At 40.3% G+C, this 21695-nt stretch overlaps 1 protein-coding gene across 1 annotated transcript in view; it reads right to left on the bottom strand.

Moving 5' to 3' along the window:
• Nucleotides 1–21695, bottom strand: part of CLUL1 (clusterin like 1) — a 58654-nt gene that overhangs the window by 36291 nt on the left and 668 nt on the right. The gene's annotated exons all lie outside the window — the stretch shown is intronic.

Genomic DNA, 21695 nt, shown 5'->3' on the forward strand with positions numbered 1-21695 from the left:
AAAACTTTGAAGAACAAATTAGCTGATTCTGTGGCATCTCACCAGGCTGTGGAATTTATGAAAACCACATTCCTTGGATTCTAAAACACTGGCCATCCCGCTGCTCTTTCAAATAATGTTGATTTTGCTGACTAGTCTCTCTGAGAGCCAGCACAGTTGTCTAATTGTAAGTAAATAATCTCGGAACAAATCCATGTTTGACATACTGTCATACTAGCATTTACTGTTTTGCAAAAGGGATTTACTTCAAGGATATTGAAAAATTCCATTGGTGTTTAAGGGGAGTAGCAACTGTGACCCTCTATAAATTAAAATCCTTGACCCTGCTATATGATATAGAAGATCCAAAGTATTTCACAAGTTCAGGTCAGTGAAGGCAGAAAACAAGCTCTGCTTCTGAAGGTGCGGTATTATGTTCACAAAAACATCCATGAAGGTTTACAAGGGTGAGATATTTAAAGCTTAGGCTCTTAGGCTCATGTGCAGCCCCCCATACCTTCTTTGGGAATGTGTAAGGTTGATTATAAAGGTCTTCCCTTACAGATCGTGTTGCTAGGAAAGGACATGCTGGCCACATTCAGAGCTGCTGTAAAGTGCTTAAGAGGGACACTGGTGCCGCTGTGATGTCAAAGTTCAAGAGCCTCATGAGTCCTGTGGACCACCTACAACCTGAGGCTGACAAATCCTACCATCCTCTACATTCAAGGGAAGATGAAGCCATGAAATCTAGTCTAAAAGCCTGGAATGACCAGCCTTGTTGGAAATCGAAGAACAGAAACTTCCACAGATGCTGAAGGGTTCAATCTGCAGCCTTGGGAAGAGCTTAGGTGAAGGTACACAGACATTGGGTAGAGAAATTATAAACTGATGTCTCTATAGTTATAAGTAAGAATATGCCTAGAGTAGGGAAGAAATATTGGGTAGAATATCTTGAGGTTTGAGCTGTAATGGTGTGAGTTATAGAGTAGGTTAGAGATCTAGAAACTGTAACAGAGGTGTGTATGAGTACGTGACCTGTCATCTTATTGGCTAAGACACAGACACAGTGCAGCAAAATTAAGCAAAGATGATAGTGATTTATTAAGTGAAAACAAGCTCTGTGTCAACTGCTTATTGGGCTAAAGTGTTATTGCTATGCAAAGAAGAAACTCGTGACTTCCTCAAGCTATGGCTGACTTGTTGCTCCTCTAAACCTCATGCCTTGAGACTGATATCTTATCTGGCTACTCGAGCAATAAATCATTTCAAATCAAGGTGGTCCCATCCCTCGTTCTTCATCTCAACACAGCCTGAGCGTGGCCCACCACTGCTCTCCTGAGACCCTTTCAGGGCAGGCTGGGATAACACAGGGACTTGAGCACCAATTGCCCCACTGCTCTTGAATGTCATGTCACAGCTGTAGTGGTGACACTAACACAAGTGATTGTTGAGAAGGGTTTTCTGAGATGTCATAACTCTCTTTCCTTGGCTGTACAAGCCAGGACCTAGCAGCCTGGCACACAAGCAAGCTCAAAGAGCTCATCATGATTTCGGATGGTGACACCACAGCAGCAACATGGGCACAGCAGACTGCATGGCCTGTGGTGCCTGGGAGCCCCAACCCTGCAAACCTCTGAGCCTTGTGCAGGAGCTACGAATATCCAGGGCAAAGCAGATGATAAGGGGAATCTGAAGTGCAGGATCACCCCCAGGAATAACATACCCATGCACATATACTGAATATTGCAGCCAGAAATAAGAAGGATGCTGGACTGAATTTCCATCTTTCATTCTTTGATTGAACATAAGAAGCTACATGGTGTGTTGGGGTTTTTTCCATCACCAGTATGAAGATACAGATCTATACCTCTCTTTGTGGAATTCTTTAAGAGCTGATATTTATTATGTCATCATTGTAGTTGCTGTCTTCATTTGCATCAGCGCTGCTTACTGTAGCTCTTGTTTAATACAGCCGTGGAAGAATGCATCCTTTTGTAGAACAGCCACTGTAATATCACAGTCACTGTACAACCTGCTTGGAAAGGGGTGCAGAGCTCATTACAAGTTCCAGTGATTCCAGAGTTACCCCAGCACCACACCCCATTAAACCCATGAACCTTATTGAGGCCCAAAGCAGATTCTGAGCATGATGCAGAATTCCCAAAGACGTGTGCTTTGGCTTGTTAGATGTAGGCTGATGTTTGAGGTTTTGTAAGAACACTGTCCAGGTTCTCCCAGTCTGTCACAGTGCTGAATTCAATGTGTCTTGTACCATTAAGTAAGACAAAAAAGGTGGCAAATCAAGAACAATCAGGTTTTCATATCATATTTTTATATGGCTGAATACATATTCTTTTTACTGCGAATTTCATGTAAATGGAGTGAAAAGTTGTAGCCTGTGACATACTCTAGTTCTAGCCCCTTTATTATTTCCATTATAATGAAGAGACAAATCTGGCTTATTGTGAACATATTTCATTGAAATATTCATAAGAAATAACAAAAATGTTCTGTGACTTACGAAAGCATTCAAATTAACTATCCAGATGTCTAAAAGGCCCTGTTAATAACATGTTTGTGTTTGTCTGAAAAGTTAAACTATTGAAGTAGTACAGTCAATATGAAAGTGTACAAACTTTTGTTTAAATTCTTGGCTCCTACAGGGAAAACCATCTCTTTGGATTTGTGTGCATTTGTTTCTATCTGAAGTTAAAATCCAAAGAAACAGGAGCTGGAACAATTTTTGGTGCTGATTCAAGTAGTGCATGAGAATTCAGGTCGGTTTTCTCACTGGATCAGTACCAATTTCTTTACAAATTTTATTTCCAGTCAAAGAAGTTATGATGATGCTTGTTCTTAAAATGTTTTTGAATGGGACTGCATAAAAAACTTCAGCATGTCAAGCCAGTTCTTCTGGACTTGTGTGCTGCTCATGGAGAGATCACTCATAAATGCTGCTAACAAATTTGGCCTCTGTGACCTCATGCTGTGAAGTTACCTCAATAATTAAAAGCGTTCCTATATCAAATAACAAAGCCCCTTTTTTGACAGTGGAATGTGTAATGTTTGTAGATTTTCCTCTCCAGTAAGCTGTCAACATTTTCAAAGGAAAACAGGAAGATGTCTAGTGGGGAGATCACAAGGTAAGGAGCCAGGAGGTCTAGGTTTATTCCTGGCCCTGCCACCATCGCATTACATGATGCACAGCTCCTCTCTGCTTCGTTTTCGTTATTTCCCACACAACAGCACTGCTCCTGAAGGGGCTCTGGGCTGTGCTCTGGGTGCTGGGCACCATTGGGAAAGCTCTGGTAGCAGGGGGTGTTCACAGTCATCCAGAACTCCTGGGCTCATCCAGCAGTGTGAATTTTCAGAAAACATTGACTGCCTCTGAAAAAAACTACTTTTTTTGCCTCTCTGAAAAGTTCAGCTGCTTTGCAGGGAATATTAACCACTTTCCCATGAATACATGTACTGGCCACAAAGGTGCCATTACAATGGTTGTCATTTAATCCAATGTTTGTCTTAAGCAATAAATTTTCAGCAACAATCCAATAATATTTCCCTGGAATCCCAAATGGCTTCTTTTTTTTTTTTTCTTTTCTTCTTTTTGAGGCTGAATTAACAGTTACGTAATATAAGGAGGTTTTGGGGTTTTTTCTGCTTTTGCTTCATAAATGATTTTTTGTTAGGCACGGTGGAAAAAGAACACCATATAACAATTCAAAATGAAGCCATCTGGCTTTGTGTCCATCTAACAGTGTTAACAAATACCCCACATCTAAAAGAAACATGAAGCACCGTTTCTGTGCAGTGTTCATTTACTTCACTTTGAAGGAGCATAACACAAAGATGAATTTATTTCATGAAGTGTATATGTCTTCCTTTTTCTTTCCCATGGCATTTCACTACTTCCTTTGCCTGTGTTTCAGTTTCTTGCCTCCACTGTGGTGCACCTTAAAAATCAGAACAAAATTCTCAAAGCCATGATCTTGCTGTTCAACTTGGGGTGGTCTCCTGCCTCAGAGCCCAGCAGAAGACAGGTTACCCAGGTGTGACTGCAGATAAACTACTCCACATGAAGGGAAAACAGAAGGCAACTGCAGTTATCACCAGGACACAGCCCCTAAGTCAATTCAGAGTAACTCATTGGCTTGTCCCATACCCTAATGGGTTTATGCTTCCAGCATGTGAGCGCATTGGAGGATGCAAGATAAATATGAAAAATGAAAATATTAAAAAATATTTTCATGACTGTTGGCATTTTGATACTGCTTGTGGGAAGAAAAAGAAAAGAGCAGAAGTGATTTCAAGCTTAGACTCATGCTACTAGTAAAGTCTTACAATTAGTCTACACCCAGTCTTCCTTAATGTGTGGTCTCCAAGGCATCAGAAGGGAGACTGCTGAAATGATTGCAAAAAAATTAAAAACCAAACACAAATACACATATTACCACAGATGCAAAAACAGCAAACAGGCAAAGCAGGAGAAAATAAAATATGAAACTAAATAAAAATCATGTATGGAGTCTAGCCTTAGTATTTGACCATAGTGAAAACCATCTTGGCAAGGGCATCCCTGGATTTCTTTTTTCCTTCCCCAACCCATTAGGTGGTACATCAGTAAGGAGCAGTGATAACACTGGCAAATACCTTTAGTGAGGACACAGATTTAACCAATGAATGGAGTTAGAGCTCACACAGTAAAAGGACTTCACAGAAAAACATCACAAATGAATACAAAATTTGTATGGACCAGCCTGTCAGTTTGGGAGTGCTTATTTTAATGCTTCTCTCTGTAGAGCCATAGGCCAGCACAACACCTCTGGCCCTTCCACCACAAGGAGGTAGGACAGATTTGATGAAATAGCTCTGCTTGGAAGTGAAGATGGGCATCTCTGTAATTCTGCAACTTATTTTGTTTAGGAGGGAATTGCATCTCTCTTGGATTCTCCTCCAGGAGCTGTTACCTGTCTGGTGTACCATACAATGAACTGTCCCTCTGGAGGGCACAGAAGGGACAGGCAATGGCCAAGGACTTGTGCTGATCTTCATCCCTCCTCTCTCATCACTGAAGGAAACTGCAGGTGCCAGACAGAAGAAAATTCAAAAGAGCCTCCTGCAGGGCAGCTGTCTTGATCTCTGCACCTCTTCAGGCCCAGGACATGCACAGCTGAGTAAGCAAATCCATAGGATGGCCAAGCTTTAAGTGAGATAAATAAATAAATTAGATAATTAAATGTTGATATAATGAACTCCTAATTTATATATAGCGCCCACAAATTATCATTTGAGCCTCTCAAAAGATAAGAACAGTTTGGCATATTCCTGTTTCTGAAAAGAAGAAGCCCAAGGAGCCTCTTGCCTTCCAAGAGAGGAGCCAGGGCAGGCACCAGCAGTGGTGGGACTGCAGCAGATGTGAATGGGCTCTGTACCAGGGTATGGGCTCTTTTCCTGGAAATCCTGATGTTTGCATGCACACATGCACATGCTCAGCTAATGCAACTCTGCTGATACTATCAACAGCTTTTCTTCTTTTCCATGACCATCTGTGGGTTTGACTCATTTATTCCAAAACTGTGCAGCTAAGTCTGCCCAGCTATCTAAAATTAAAGATCTTAGCTCGCTTTTCCTTTTTTTTTATCCCCCCTCTCTTTTTTTTAATGTGGTATCATTACAATCCACCCTCCTTTCTGCTGTTGTGACTGAAAGGAGCTCATTTAGGTGTCCAAAGACAGAGGAGAAGAGTTCAGAAATCCTGTGTGGTGTCATCATCTTGTAGGGGAACGTGTCTGAGAGAGCATTTAAATCTTCTGTGTCCATGCTGCAGACTTTCTCTTTTTCCTGGTGACACAAGTGTTTTCTTTGTGATTAGCTCACCATGTGGGAATCAGTGTCTTAACATGCATAACAGTGCAGCAAAAGTTTAGAATACGCTACAAAGCTTAATGACAAAAATATGTGTAGAATCAAATAAATCAAAATCTTGCTTTTGGACTGGGTTCTGTGGGTGGAAAGTTGTTCTTATATTTCATTTTAAAGCCTTCATTCATTCCTGCGATAGAATGCTATCTGTTTTGGTTTTAATTTGGTCAGCTTCACACAGTTTTTGACATGCAACTGTCTGTGAAAAGCGAAAGCTGCACTTACCATTAGACAACAGATTTAAGATACCTCTTTACTGTCTTGTTTCTTTATCCAATATCTTTTTTTAAAGTATGTGATGTTTACAGTTTGACAAAAAAGTTGCCTTTTACTCATCTTAGAGGGCTTAGCACCAGCACCAGCTTTTCCACCTCATCAAATGGGTGTCTGCTAATCACAAAGCCAAGCATTTAGGCTCAAAGAGATGATTCTTTTTAGCATAAACTTACAAAAATATGTCTTGTTGAGACCTCTCAATATGATGTAATAGAAAAAATATATATAAACATAGTAATTACTCAGAGAGGTTTTGCAATCTTGACAAATGACCCATTAAAAGATGGATCTTTTCCCTGAGAGGAAAAATTATTCTTAGCCACTTTCAAAGTAAAGTGAAAGGGGGTTCACAATTAGTTCAATTTTGTATAGACCTTGAAAAACAATTGCAAACAAAAACCAAGTCTTCTGAATTTTGCATCAACAAGTAGAGAAATGCAGTAAAAACCCTAGGAGCATTATGAGTGGAGCAGGAGTGAAAAAGGCAGGGTGGGCAGCCACCCAGAGAAGCAGCAGGGAATGTTCATGAGTGCAATATCTGCTGACAATACCTGGATTGGTGGCACATGAAGAACCCAGATGGTCTGTGTGCAGCTTCCCAGGACACCCAGACTGGGAGACATGGAGGTGGGCCAGGTTGAATTACTGATGACTTAATTTCTAGATGATATGAAAGAAGCACATACAAACCCACATTTCTGTCACTAATCTAAGAAAAAAACAGGGCATGTGGGGAGGACTTCATAGGTGGCATCCCTTGTCCTACCTGCCAAGGAGTCCCAGGCAGACTAGCTGAGTACTCATATCTGGATGCCTGAATGCGTTGATTTGGGTCTATACCACCTCCTGGTGCTAGTCAGCATCAGCATATGAGCCCAAGAGTGTGAGTGACATTTACTCCATTTTACCAATAAAATCACCTTCCCCTCTCTAAAGTGATCTTTGACAGTATTCTGGATAGGTAGCATTGCAACCATTTCTTACAGATGTATGGGAAATTCTGGCTTTCAAAGAACACTGCATGCTGTTATGAATCAGTGATTGCTCTGCCTCCTGCTTGCAGCGAGCACGGGCAGGTTCCAGCACAATTTGCCTCTAATAGCATAAAATAGGAGTTACACATCCAAACCCATCAGATGTTTGTTTAACTGGATTGGATTTGTACGGCTTTCCTTTCTGCCAATAACTTTTTTTTTTTTTAAAAAAAAAAGGCAATCTTCTCAGCATGCAGTGAAATCCTGACTCCACTGAAGCCAGTGGCACATATCCCACTGATTTCAGGAGGGCCAAGTTTTCAGCGATGGCTTCTGGTCTTCCAAGCTGTTGAATGTGAAAGCTGAAGGCAAAGGACATCTGTAAAGGTACCTCCTCACCAGGCTCTCTAGAGTTAGCACCATTAGAAAGAGCAAAAGCAGTAAGACTACTCTAAAAAGAGCATATTCAGTGAACATTTGAAGTTCAAGCAGATATTTATTAGCTTTTAAAGAACTAAACAATACCCACTCCTTTTCACCTCACCACGAGGTGAAAAGTGAATAGCATCTTTCCCATTAAAGTTAATGGCAGCTCAGTACATCCCTCAGGAAACAAGCAGCAGTATTTACATCCATGTCTGCACACATCCTTGAAAGTGCTCATTTCCTTCCTATGCAGGTTTTCATAAACTTCCATCCTGTCTTAGAACAGTACCTAAAACACCAGCTGACTTTTTCATCAAAGTATTTGCCAATGCAGTAGCGCTTTTTCCATCAAAATTCGAAACATTTTAAAATATGTTGACACAAATACCACCCCCAAAGTCCTTCAGCACAAATATTTCAAGAAAAGCACTATTTCAAGAAAATAGATTTCAGCATACATTATGAAACTTCATTTCAGCATTCTGAAATTATTCTATTTGTCGTGTACTAATTTTAAAATACATTTTATAACTTATGGCATTTTATACAATACTGTAGTTAGCAGATGACAATGCAATAAAAACTATCATCACAGCTGAAATATTTTATTTCCTCACTGGGTTTTACTATCTTTTAAAATCATTACTGTGTGCTGCTTTCTATCACTGAATGAAACCTCTTTCCTTGATCACAGTGTCTCCTGTTTTTTGCAAAGATCTGGTATGTCACTCCCATCCAAGTATTTCCTGTTTGTTTTGGAACTAAAGAGTCTGATAAATTCTTTCAACACAACAGAAATTGGAGACAGATACATCGAGAAGATAAAATGCTTTAATGTGTAATAAACAGAAGCCAGATTATTTAGAGTAATATAATATAATAAAATATAGCTACTCTGAAGTCATAAACTGGTTTCAAAGCAAAGAAAGGGCACAAGTAATATCAAAACATAAAAACATAAAATAATAAATACAGCAAACATTTAAAATTTTTTAAACCAGAATTTTCAACTCAAACCCATAATTTACAGTCTTCTAAGTAGACAGCATTTTAATTTTTTTTTTTTTTTTTTGCACTATGGAGTATAGGACAAGTAGGTTCAAATGTCATTTTTCCTTTAATTCAGAGTAAAAAAAATTTTCAATAGAAAAATTTCCTGAATCCCATGTTTTGATCATGATTGATATTTAGCCAAACAAGTTAAAAGAAAATTCCTCTTTCCAAAAAGTGCCACATGTTATAGAGCAGCATGAGCCCAAGCAAGAATTTAATCAAAACTCTTTACATTCAGAGTGGTATTATTAACAAACCATGAAGGAATTCAATCATTGTTCCAATATCAATTTATATATCATCACCATGCACAGTGTAAGATTATATATAGATTTCTTTATAGCCAAAAATGCTGCTCATCAGCATAATCAGGAAGCACAAGTCCAAGTAAAGCTGTGTAGTTACACACAAACCATTTCAGCTCACCCTTGCCAAGAAAAAACATCAACAAAAGTGTTGTCTGCATGACCAATTAATTCCTACAGAAGGCTGAGAGCATGAGGCTCTTCACCTGCGATATTCAATAATACAGGGGTCTACAACTGAATGAACATGCCTGAATATATCATTTGTGTTTTCCATAACCAGAATGAACTTGCCATAAAACTAGCAACAGAGCCTTTAATGTTTAATTTAGAATTTACTTTTCTAAAGAATCATTTAGGTTGGAAAAGACCTACAAGATCATCGAGTTCAGCCACTATCCCAGCACTGCCACATCCACCACTAACCCATGTCTCCAAGAGCCACATCTACACAAGTTTTAAATATCTTCAGGGATGGTGATTCCACTAATTCTGTGGGTTTAAAATGTCACAAAACAATCCACTCCATAGGGCTCACCTGGACACCTACAGGCTATGAACTTCCAGCTTTCTCATTCATTCTTTGTAATTATTTGTTGCAGTCTTATTTCACAAGACTCTTAACATTCAAACTTTTGGTAAGAGCAACCCGTTACAAGAGCTGCCACCATCCTGAAAAATTCTTTGAGTGGTATGAAATGCTGGAGCCTACTTAGTCAGCAGAGCAGATCATGTCCCAAGGTTTCATTCTTCACATTTCAACCCCCCCTTAAAAGAAATGCATTTCAAGATTTCTTGTCTGATGACCAGATGCCCTCATAGCTATGGCAGTGGATTAATTCATCTCCTGCATTATCACATTATTCTACAGCAGTTGTTTTTCTAGGGCAACTACCAAAGTCAAAAGCAGCTCCAAAGTGCAGTAAATGAAGGGTTTTCAGGAGCACTCTGTTTCTAACTGGATGAAAAAATTTGATCATGGCTGTGCCATTTAACACAGGATTATATATTGTACCTCATCGCTGTGGAGGGTTTTCATATTTCATGGATTCAAAGCTGAATTGGGACTGGAATGCATTCTGAGAAGACATAATTAGTGTTATAAACTCCATATTTTCCCAAATAGCTTATGTAAAATTCATGTTTGTGATTCAGTAATTCATCACAGGTGCTAGAGGAGGATGATAAAGAAGACCTCAGAGCTGGAGCACCTCTCCTATGAAGGCAGGCTGAGCTGAGGTTGTCCAGCCCGGAGAAGAAAAGGTTCTGGGAAGACCTTATAGAAGTCTTCCAGTGCTTTAACAGGGCTACAGAAAAGATGGAGAGGGACTTTTTACATGCACATGTAGTAATAGGACAAAGGGGAACGGTTTAAACTGATGGAGGGTAAGTTTATATCAGATATTAGGAATAAATCCTTTACTGTGAGGGTGGTGAGGCACAGGAACAGCTCACCCAGAGAAGCTGTGCATGTCCCATCCCTGGAAGTGTTCAAGGCCAGGTTGGATGGGGCTTTGAGCAGCCTGGTCTAGTGGAAGGTGTCCCTGCCTGTGGCAGGGAGGTTGAAACTGGATGATCTTTAAAGTCCTTTCCAACCCAGACCGTTCTGTGATTCTACAATTCTGTGTTGAACACTTTTTCTGAAACTGGAGGCTGCACTTTCAAGTCCCTTTTCCTCACCCCAAGGCTGCAAAAAGGTCATGAAGAGTTACCAGAAAACACTCCTACTCACAAGGAGCTCATTCCCTGTAGGAGGGGGAAGTGAGAGGTGGCTGCAGTTATGGCCAAGGCTCTGCTAGCTGAGCCTGTTTGCTGGCAGCAGCTCAGTCAGTCCCTCTCAGGCAAGGTAATGCTTGTTCCTGCAGCCAGCAAATACAGCCAGTTCTCACCCTCATCCCGCGAGGCACCGAGCTGCTGCTGAATCAGGGTTACACAAAGATGAACGAGCCCAACGGGAAAGGGCAGGGAAATGGAGACAGCTCACACTCATAAAATGAGAAACACAGAGTTAGAAGAATTACAAAGACTATAAAAATCCTCTGCACTTTGGAAGGTCCTTCTACCAGCAAAGCCTGGGAAGTCCTTTCCCCACAGTAATTCCTCTTCTATGTCATCCAAACCTCAAATTCCTCTCTGGAAATGAATGTGGATGGGACTGTATTTCCCTGTGGTTGTTGCTGAATGACTCAAAACTTTTCCCTCCCTTTTCCTGTGAGACTGAGGGGCCACATCAACCACCAGCAAAATTTTGCACTCTGCATTTTAGTTCTGTGAAAGAAGTAGCATCTGGGCCAACAGAACAGGAAAATTGTTCACAAGTTCCAGCTTTCTTTAATTGCAAACACAAATACTATCAATATGTAAAATAAAAGATAATAACACAAAGTTAGGCTGTTTGGCTGGGTCGATGGAGGCCTGCAGGGGTGGACAGACAGTGGCTCCATGGCAGATGCCCTACCTTTAGGACAACATACACTACTGCTCCTATGAGTTGGACCAAGGCAAACTGCTTCAAATCATCCTTGATTGCCACAAACACCCTACCCCTAATGTACACTAACCTGACCATATCTCCAGCAGATTCTTCTTAAGACTTGTCTGGAAAGGTCAAGGGAGAGAAGACCACTGCCAGGAGCAGCTTGTACTCTCCAAGCTGGACCCATTGCTGGTTGTAGCAGCATCAGCACCAGCAGCTGCAAGGCTGAGCACCGGCTTCTTTACCTTTGTCTTCAATAACAAGGTGTTTCTGACCTTTATGCCTAGAAGTAATGGTCAGAGAGAGAGAAACTAAAAAAAAAAGAAACAAAAAAAAAAAAAAAAAAAAAAAAAAAAAAAAAAAAAAAAAAAAAAAAAAAAAAAAGGAGAAGAGAAAGAACTGAGTCTTTGAAACTGAAAAGCGGTTCCTTGGGAAATTTTGATCTATGTCAATGGAACTAGATAGGGCTTGTCCAAGTGTTCCAAAAGGTTCAAAGGATAGTGATTAATGATTCCTACTACTTTGGTGACTAGTTACAAGCAAGATCTGTACTACCATATACCTTTATTCCTGATCTGAAGGACAGGATGAGGTGCACTATAATTAAGTCTGCAGACGAAACAAAACTGGAGAGTGCATTCACTGGGCTTGGAAGCAGTCCTGGATCTAGGCAGGCTGGAGGACTGGGCCAACAGAAATGTTTCAAAATTGAAGAGCAAGTACAATTTTCTGTTCCTGGGATGAACCAACTTAGCAGAATGGGACAGGCTGGGGACTGGGAGCATGGGGAACATCTCCACGGGAAGGGCTGTGGGGGCTTTGGAGGACAGCAAACTGAACGTGAACCAGAGGTGCACCCCAGCAGGTGACAGCAGCTTCCTGCTGGGAGGTTGGGGAGGAGATGGATCTGGGCTCTACACAGCACTCCATGTAGGGAGGATGAGAGACAACAAGCATAAGCTGAAACAAAGGAGGTTCAGACAAGATGTAAGAAGAAACTTTTTCAGCCTGAGTCACACCCGGGCAGGGATGCAGGTTGCCCAAGGAGGCTGCACAGTCTCTGCCTTTGGAGCTTTCAAGATCTAAATGGGAAAAGCACTGAGCAACCTGGTCTGGTCTCACAACTGACCCTACTTGGAACAGGAGGCAGGACCAGAGACCTCCTCGTGGGTTTCTCCAACACAAATTACTCTGTGTTATAATTTTACTATCCTAGTGGGTTTTGTTCTCTGATACTTCTGCATATATTTGCATATATTCATTTCTTTGCAAATATATTCTGCATATATTCATTTCTTTGCAAATACCTTGACTATGTTCATTTAATAAATAAAAAAATTGAATTTATTATACAGGCAAGTATCTCAAGGGGAAAAAAAAGGAACATTATGAGCAGACCAGCTGCCTGTTACCAATTTTGAGGTATGTTTTCTGAAATCTAATACAAAGCAAAACCAGTAACACTCCAAAACTCAGAAAAATACATGGTAACAGGAGAAGCAAGCTCTTCCATACTTAAACTTACAAACATCCCCCATGTACAATGGTCAGGGGGTGCCTCTGGTGCCTTGTTTCATTTTCATTCCCCATCAAATAATTTTTTGCTTGTATTTCATGTGGCATATGGACTGAACCAGTGCTGCTCCATACTTCACAGTTCCCCCTGCCCTTGCAGATATCCATTGCCCAAGAAACCCCAGAGATCTCCAGGTCATAAGGGTAAAGTTTGAACAAGCAGGTGTATGTATATACTTATTCTGCAGTGCATGCTGATTTTGACAGATTTTGACCAAAAATTGTTCTGTCAAGGCATGCCTGGTCTCCTTCCATGAAGAAAACAGTATTACACATGACAGCATGAAAACTCTGCACTTCAAAGGGTTATTTTATAAATGTGTGGCAGAATTCTTCCCTCTCCATCCCAAGTGTCCCTGCAGGAACAACAAAGCTGGTGAAGAATGCGGGGCTTTGCTCCTGATCTCTGTGTTGTTCCCTTTCTGGGAGGCAGAGCTGGAGACCTCACTGAGCTCTGTCAGCCACAGCAGATGTGTTTCTGCTAGAGCAAGAGGGAGTTTTTTTTCAATCTCAATACTCTGCTCTAGCACCTGCACTGAAATGGGCTAATAACAGGACTAATTTGCTGAACTTTAAACTGAAATGTTTGGAATATCCTTTACACGAGACTCTGGAAGCCAGCTGCATGCTGAGCAGTAATATTTAAAGTAGAGAAAAGAGGTCTGTACTCTGCCTGGGGACATCTGAGTGGCTGATGCTGAGCATGGAAGCTGAAGGCTGTAATTCATTGCTCAGCTGGGCTTGTAGGTAGTTTTATGTAGATCTGAGAGAGGTATGGATGCAGGTGTTTCATTCCTCACAAATACATCAAGTAGAGAAATTGACTTTTCTATTGCAGGAGAAAGCTTTGTAGAGATTTCAAAAGACCTGACAGCCTAAAGTGACAGAAGAAAGATCAACATCAGCTTTTTCCCCTGTGTCCTCTTCACAGATATCTCCAAACACATTTTGGGTTATGTCTTCCCTTTATTGGGTTGCAGGATAAAAGATTAAAATCACTGGCCACCATGGTCATTCTTTCTTCATTCCTGAACTGGTTTTGGCCTTTTCTTAAAGTTACCCAATACTTTCCATCATAAGGACCTTATAGCCTTGCCAAAATTCAGTCATTCTAGCAGTAATTTCTCTTGCTGGCTGGATGCCCCTGGCTGATTTTGTTTGGACTTCTTTTGATAATTTTTTTGGAAAATTTTCAGTCATTTCCAAGAAAGAACCTAGGGGAAAATGTATATATTGTTGTCTATGTCAAAAGCCTCTAGATGTTTTCCTTTAAAAACTCTCATTTCCCAGGCTTTGCATCACAATGCTGAAATCTGGTGGGTAGGTGATCTTTGTGCCTGGAATAACATTTCCTCTTTCCCAGTGGGAGTCTGCACAGCATAGAAGCAAGATGTCAACCCCAGATTTGTACAGGGAATAAAACTTCTAGGTTTTTTTAAGAGTTCTACCTCACTTATTGTAAAGGTCAGAGAAGAGACAGAGAAAAGAAATTTCTGATTTTCAAGACTGAAGCTAGAGAAGACAACTCTGGCTCTGCCAGGCAGTGCCCATGTGATGGGAGCAGCTACACTGGATCTGGTTGGGGTGGAGGTGACTTTCTTCAAGTAGCCTGCACAGTGCTGTGGTTTAGATTTGTGACCAAAACAGTGCAGGTAACACATCTATGTTCTTGCTGTTGCTGAGCAGTGCTTTCACAGCACCAAGGCATTCCCTTTTTCTAGCTCTGCTGCCCCATGAGTAGGCTGGGAGTAGGCAAGAGGCTGGGAGGGGACAGCTGATCCAAACTGCCCAGGGATATTTCACACCATATACATCATGCTGATCAATAAAACTGGGGACTTTTTGTGCTTAGCTGCTGCTTGAAGACTGACTGGGCATAGGACTGCTGGTGGGAGGTGATGAGTGACTGCCTTTGCATCAGTTGGGATCTTTTTTTCCCATTCACTTATTAAACTGCCTTCATCTTGACCCATGAGTTTTTCTCACTTTTGGCTTTCCAACTCTCTCCCCCGTCTCTCTGGGGGAAACCAAGTGAGCAACTGGGTGGGGGCTGAGCTGCCACCAGCTGGCCTCAACCCATCCCAGCAACTCACCAACATCCAGCTCATCCTAGTCTGTCACTACCCATGTTTTTCTTGACAATCCTGACAGGAACCCTAAGGCTTCATTTGCAGAAGGGCTGAGCACTGCCCCCTGACAGGGAAGTCAATGGGATGTAGCCTTCAAGCTCATAAACACTGTGCATGACTGTAGGTGGATTGCTGGTTTTCTGCCATCAGCAGCACCCCTAATATCCTCATGTCCCAGTCATGCACTCATGGGGCTTCACTCAGAGCCTGCCAGGGTTGCTTTTTGCAGGTTTCACAGGCATTGAAAGATGAGAGAGAAAGGTCAGAGGCAGCACTGTGTGTAGCTGAGCCTTTTGGGGTTGTCACTAGGACTTTTAGCCAGGCCTGGAAAGCAGAAAGGGGAAGGTGCTCTCAAGTGTATACTGTAAACATCAACAGCAACACTGGGTACCTGGAGAAATCATTGCACTTCAAGTGATTCGCTCCTTAGGTGAGAATAGCATTAATCTTACTGTGACACTGTCCTATAAAATGGAGGTATTAATACTCCTTATTGCTTGCAAAGTTTAATTAAGATTTGTGAAATGCTACCCTGATGACAGACATAGAGGAAATAAATTATTTTCTCTTCAGAGAAGGGCATGAATGTTGCAGTGAATGGGACCTATAGGAACAATGAAGAAAAGAGAAAATATTGAAGGGGTGCTCCCTAAATTAGTTCAGACCCTCCTCTGTTCCAAATAAAAGGAATTACCAGAGAAAAAAATTAATACACCATTATAAATGAGCATCCATATTGATGCCTTTTGTCAGTAGGAATATATGTCTTGTCAGTAATTCTGGACATAGGCAGGAAAATTGAAATCCCACGGGAAATCTTTATCCTGGCATTTCCTATCTTGTGAGTGCTCAATTTCACCACCTCAGCAATGGTTTTTGACCATGACTACTTGTGCATGCCTGACAAAATGAAAAAGTCATAGTATCTCTTCATAGCCTTCATTAATATTTCCAGTGAATATCTCATGCTCTGTAATCTACCTGAAAGAAGACAGAAGCAGAAGATCAGTTGCATCAGAAGCAGCTGTTGATAATATGGTCTCAGAAGCAATATATGAAGAACTATTTATCACTACCTGTCTTTTGGTACATTTGGTCCTTTTGAAGTCCATTAGCTGTAAAAAAAAAATAAAAATCAATCTAAACCTGGTAAATGCTACTAAAAATACTAATCTGAGTGGCCATCTTTTATTTTCAGTCCCAAAAAACCAAAAAGGCAAAACTTCAAAGGTTAAACATTCTCCATAAGTATTAATTTACAGAATTTACAGATGTGTTCTACATAGTGTGCAAAATACTTTACAATTGCAGTCATGATGTTCCCTGATTTTCAAAGGGTTCTTTTCTGTACTTTTTGGGCCAAAGTCAGAGCTGAAGAGTTGTAATTTAATATTCCCCTGGACCTACTTACACCCACTTGTTGAAGCGTCGGGGAGTCCTAATGGGTGGAACTCACAGGCTGAGCAGCCAAAATACATTGCAATAATATTAACTTAATATAGGGAGGATTCACTGTATTTTTATTTGCTTTTCTTGCTATGATCCTCTCCTGTGACCAAGCAATATACAAGTCACCCTCAGTCCCTGTTTGACTCTGAGGTCTGCACTGCCAGGTGAGTGGTCAGGAAGACCACATACTGTATTCCAGTACTTGAAGAGACCCTACAAGAAAGATGGAGAGGGACTTTTTACAGGAGCTCAGAGTGACAGGACAAGGAGGAATAGGTTCAAACTGAAAGACAACAGGTTTAGATTAGATATTAAGAAATTATTCTTTACTGTGAGGATGGTGAGGCACTGCAACAGGCTTCCCAAAGGAATTGTGGATGTCCCATCCCTGTAAGTGTTTAAGGCCATGTTGGATAGAGCTCTGAGCAACCTGGTCTTGTGGTCCTTGCCAACAGCAGGGAGGTGGAACTAGATAATCTTGGAAGTTCCTTCCAACCCAGGCCATTCTATAACTGTCTGATTGTATCATGCATTTGGACTTACCAGAAGAGTCTCTACTGGCATAACCAGCACATCTGGGGAGTGGACACAGCTGAACCATGCTGTGTTGGTGTCTGTAAGTAGTTTACAGCGGCTTCCATTCCCTCTAGTGCCAGGTGCCCTTACAGAGACAGCTCTGTGTGCCACTTTACCTCTGGGAGAAGTTGCACAGCCAGACCAGAGCATGCAGAACACACCCAGCTGAACTCCAGATGTGTGGCATGTAATGACAGCAGACTGATGCTTCTCTGGGCTGACACAGCCCAATTCCGGATTCCTGCTGGCTTGCTCCCACTAAAGATAGCCATAAGCTGAATGCCATTGGCATTTAGACAGTCTCAGAACATGGAGAGATCTTTGCTGCTTTCTATCAATGTAAATCAAACTCTGGCCAGTACCATTTTGATATACTCCAGCTGAAGAGCTGATCTGGTTAGACCTCAGGCAATAAAAATCTATTCCTGAGGCAATCAGAACTATTTTTCTGTGTGCTGAAAAAAACATATACTATGAGCAAACAAAATGTCATAGGTAATGTATAAAAATCTGCTTCTGCAAGGATCCTAATAAAATTTGCACTAATTATTCGGTCTCGGTTTTACTGTCTTCAACATTTAAGCACTCTAGCAGGAATGGAATTACTTTTCATTATGGAAATTTTTGGAGTGCAAATGTCAAATATTTCATTGGTTTGGATATTCAGCAGATACAACAGCTACAAATGTTTTAGGCAATTTTGACAAAAAAACTTTCAAAGAAATAGGTCTGTAAATTGCCAGAATAAAATTTCACAAACTTTCTGAACTGCAAATAATCTCTCTTCATTCAAAATATGAAAAAAAAAAAACCCACAATGATGTATTTTACCAGATATTAAAAATATGAAACAGTGGTCCCTCAATCTCATCCACAGATGATCATAATATTATGATATGTACTTTTTACTTGCATTCCAGCATTTTGCTTTTATTTGTATTTAGTGCAATGTGACTGTCCAGCCTATTCTAGAGCTGTCTTCCTTTTTTCCTTCCAAGATAAAGCGGTCACAGCACTTGAAAGAGAAGAGAACTGGCACATGAGCCTTTGCATGATCAACATCCAAACCATGGCTAGAACTATGTATCTGAGTAATTCTGGCATACTGAAAAGACAACCAGGTGTTTTGCTGCTTTCAGAATCCCCCTCAGTCTCACAGTTAATCAAAAAATAGGAAAGGAAAAACAAAAACCAACCTCACTTGCCAGGGACAAGTCTAGATAACTAAATACTTTCAAATTATGATGTTAATTACCCAGATTAAGAAAAGGGTCATCTGTAGATTTAACAAAATTATTAGCAAATAGCTTCACCATTTGTTCAGGATCATTTACAAACTCATTACCCAGATCCAAGGATAATGTCTTCACTCTGGGCATAGCTCCAAAATGGTCATTAACAACAATATGAAATTGTTGTGCAGAAAAAGATTTATCATTAAAATATGTTATAATACTCAACTCTTACTTTTGAAATGCACATTTTGTACAGAACCCAAATGGTACTTACTTCAGACAAATGATCTTCCACACATGGTTCCCGTGTCACATGTAGTTCTCCTCAATAATGCATGCAATTATGTTTTTTCAGACATTTTAAAATTTAATTTTTGCCTTTTGTATTGCATGTGGGTTTGAGCTATGAGAAAGCTGCCAATCAAAAGAGAATGCCACACGTGCCTCCATGTGCAAGGACCAAGGCTTCCAGTATCTCCAAGACTTGCCAAATAGCACAGATTTTGTAGGTTAGGCTCTGGGAATGAGCCAGATAAGGGTAATGGTCCGTTATGAAGTGGAATCAAAGTGAGCAAGAACTGAGCACATTACCTTGAGTTTAAATCACTTTTAGCACAGCCTGCACAACTTTTTCTGAAGTGAATCCAGGGAGATTAAACACTGACATCCTTCTTTTCTGGATTACTGCTGAATTTGAACACATTTTGCAGACTAAAAGTGAGTGAGACCCATTATAAACAAACTTTCTTGCTATTCAAGAGGAGACTGTAGCAAGGAAAAAATAAACAACACACATGTGGTTGGTAAGTGCTTGAAGTCACACCGTGCCACAGCAACTGCAAAGCACTCACTTGGGTACTTTATTTCAGCATTTGATGAATAAATTGTAATAGTTCCATATAAACAAGCCATATTAAGGCAATATGTAAACATTTCTAAAGAACAATGATTTGTTTAGATGCTTTAGTCCTTCTCTGAGTCTGAATCTGGCAGCAACATGGGATCGCTTTGTGACAAGGCAGCCCGTTGTGGTAGTAAGCTGCTGTTACATTATTATTGTCAGAAGAGAAAACAGGCCTCATAATTTATGTCCTGAACTGGGGTAACAAAGAAGCCCCTAAAATGAAGCATTTCTGTGAAATTAGTTTCCCTGGAATGTGGTCTAAAGTTTCCTAAAAATAAAAGAATATGAAAATATACTTGAAACTCTTTCTGAGCAGATGAGTGGTTTTCTGTGGAAAGGCAGAGTAACTGTGTTTGGCAAATTTCACCATAGATTTAAATGAAACTTGAAAAATATGGAAGTGTATAAAAAGTTAAAGTTTGTGAAGGCCTGTGACTGGGCAACACAGTATTATGTTTCCTAGCATAATACAAACCTGTATTATGTAGTGTACTGCACCCTTAATATGTATGTATTCAGCTGAACATATACAATAATGTATATGCTCCATAATACCAATAATCTGCCAATATTTGTTAAGTGTGTTTGATCGATTCTCCATCTCCATGAACCATCAACAGCCTGTCTTCCCCTATGTGAATCCCAGGATTTCTAAGGGTGGTGATGGTGTCTAACACCTACACCTTCCTCTAGTGGACACACATTGACCAGTGGGAAGGAAAGAATAATGCTCACTTCAGAAACTAAAACATGAAATACTTGGTTTTAAAGGAAAGAGTTGACATATGAAACAGTTCATGTGTTTCCTGCATTTCTTTACTAACACTAGATTTTTATAGCAGGATTAGCAGAAGCTCATCATCCATTTAAATTAACATATTTTTGCATACACTTTCTTACACATTCCTAACATATGCATAAGAAATCCAGTGTGGAATACAACTTACACGATTAAAAGCCAATATAGAAGCTTATTCTAGAAATATGGAGTGTCCCACTGTGTTCACAAATTAATGAATATTTTCAAGTCACAAGAATGAAAGTAGGCCTCAGATCTACTGAATAAATCATAAGCTCTATATGACTTCAAAATACTAATACTTCTTTTTTTAATTATTAAAGAACATATTTTCCTCAGATGCAGCAATTCACTCACAGGCTCTGCAATTTTGGTTGCTATCCCTCAGTTCATTAAGGTTACTGTCTAAAAAATTAGAAAAGTGTTATCATTTACTGCTTTTGAGGAACTTTTTAAATGCCTGCACATCCTGTTCCTTGCACATCACCTGATGACACAGGTTTAAGGCAATATTCCTCTTTACTCATCTTTTTTTAAAGCATTCCTTCTGTATTTGTGTTTTCAGACAGAAGTTCCCTCCTATGGAGAAACGGGGCTTAATGAAGCTTTCATCCACTCAATGAAACGTGATGGAAAGGTTTCTTTTAGAAAACATACTCATGGCTTTGGATCAGAGTTTCAATGGCTTTCAGTTTTGAAAATAGAATTTTATTGATTCTTTAAAATAAAAATTGTAAATTTTAATTGTAAACTTAGGAGCCTCAAACCACCAAGTAAGCATGAGTGTGTCTCATAAACACTGTGGTCCTAATCCAACACAGCACTACAGGCACCCTGTAATTACCTGATGACTGCATTCAGATTTAAGTGTTTACTCATGATATTCTAGTCAACTGCTAGAGTGTAAACTAAAAGCTGAGTCAAGTCTCTTTGATATCTGAGCCCTGCTTTAAAGCAGCAAATGGCTACTGCAGCTGGTATTCCAATATTTTCATCAGTCCCAAACTAAAGGTACTGCCTCCAAGTCAGTGAAACATGGTCAAGCTGACGTCAACACAAGTAATCAGATCAACTGGAGGAATTCAGATTTCTGAATCTCTTCTTTAATTTTTGCTCTAGAATGACTACTTTCTAGAATGGAGGACTTAATGCTCCATTCCTTGCTGATGTGAGATCATACTTGATAGGTTTCCAATGCTTTTGTACCTTTCTGGTACACTGTGGTCCTTAATGGAGCCATAGACCCTCTGAAAAGACCATGTAGTGTAATACTTCCTTGGGACATCCCTACATTCAACAGCTGTGATACCTCTAACTGCAAAGGCAAAATCATGTGCATCTTCTCCCTGCATCAGGAGGGACTCTCTGGTCCCTCCACTACTTTGCTCATCCCCAGAACGAACTGGTGCACATCGCACCTGCCCTGCTTCATCAGTACTGATGTTAACACTCAAAGCTGGATCATAAACATTTATCACCGTCTTCAATTGCTTAAAAATTGGTGGCTTTGCAGAAAAACAAACCATGCCTTTCATGAAAACAGGAGCCTGGAAACAATCCCTTATTCCTGGCAACATCCAGAACTAGAAAAATAAAAGATGACTGGCCTGTGTATCC

The sequence above is a fragment of the Parus major genome, chromosome 2, assembly GCF_001522545.3.
Source record: "Parus major isolate Abel chromosome 2, Parus_major1.1, whole genome shotgun sequence".
In the NCBI taxonomy this organism is placed as follows: Eukaryota; Metazoa; Chordata; class Aves; order Passeriformes; family Paridae; genus Parus; species Parus major.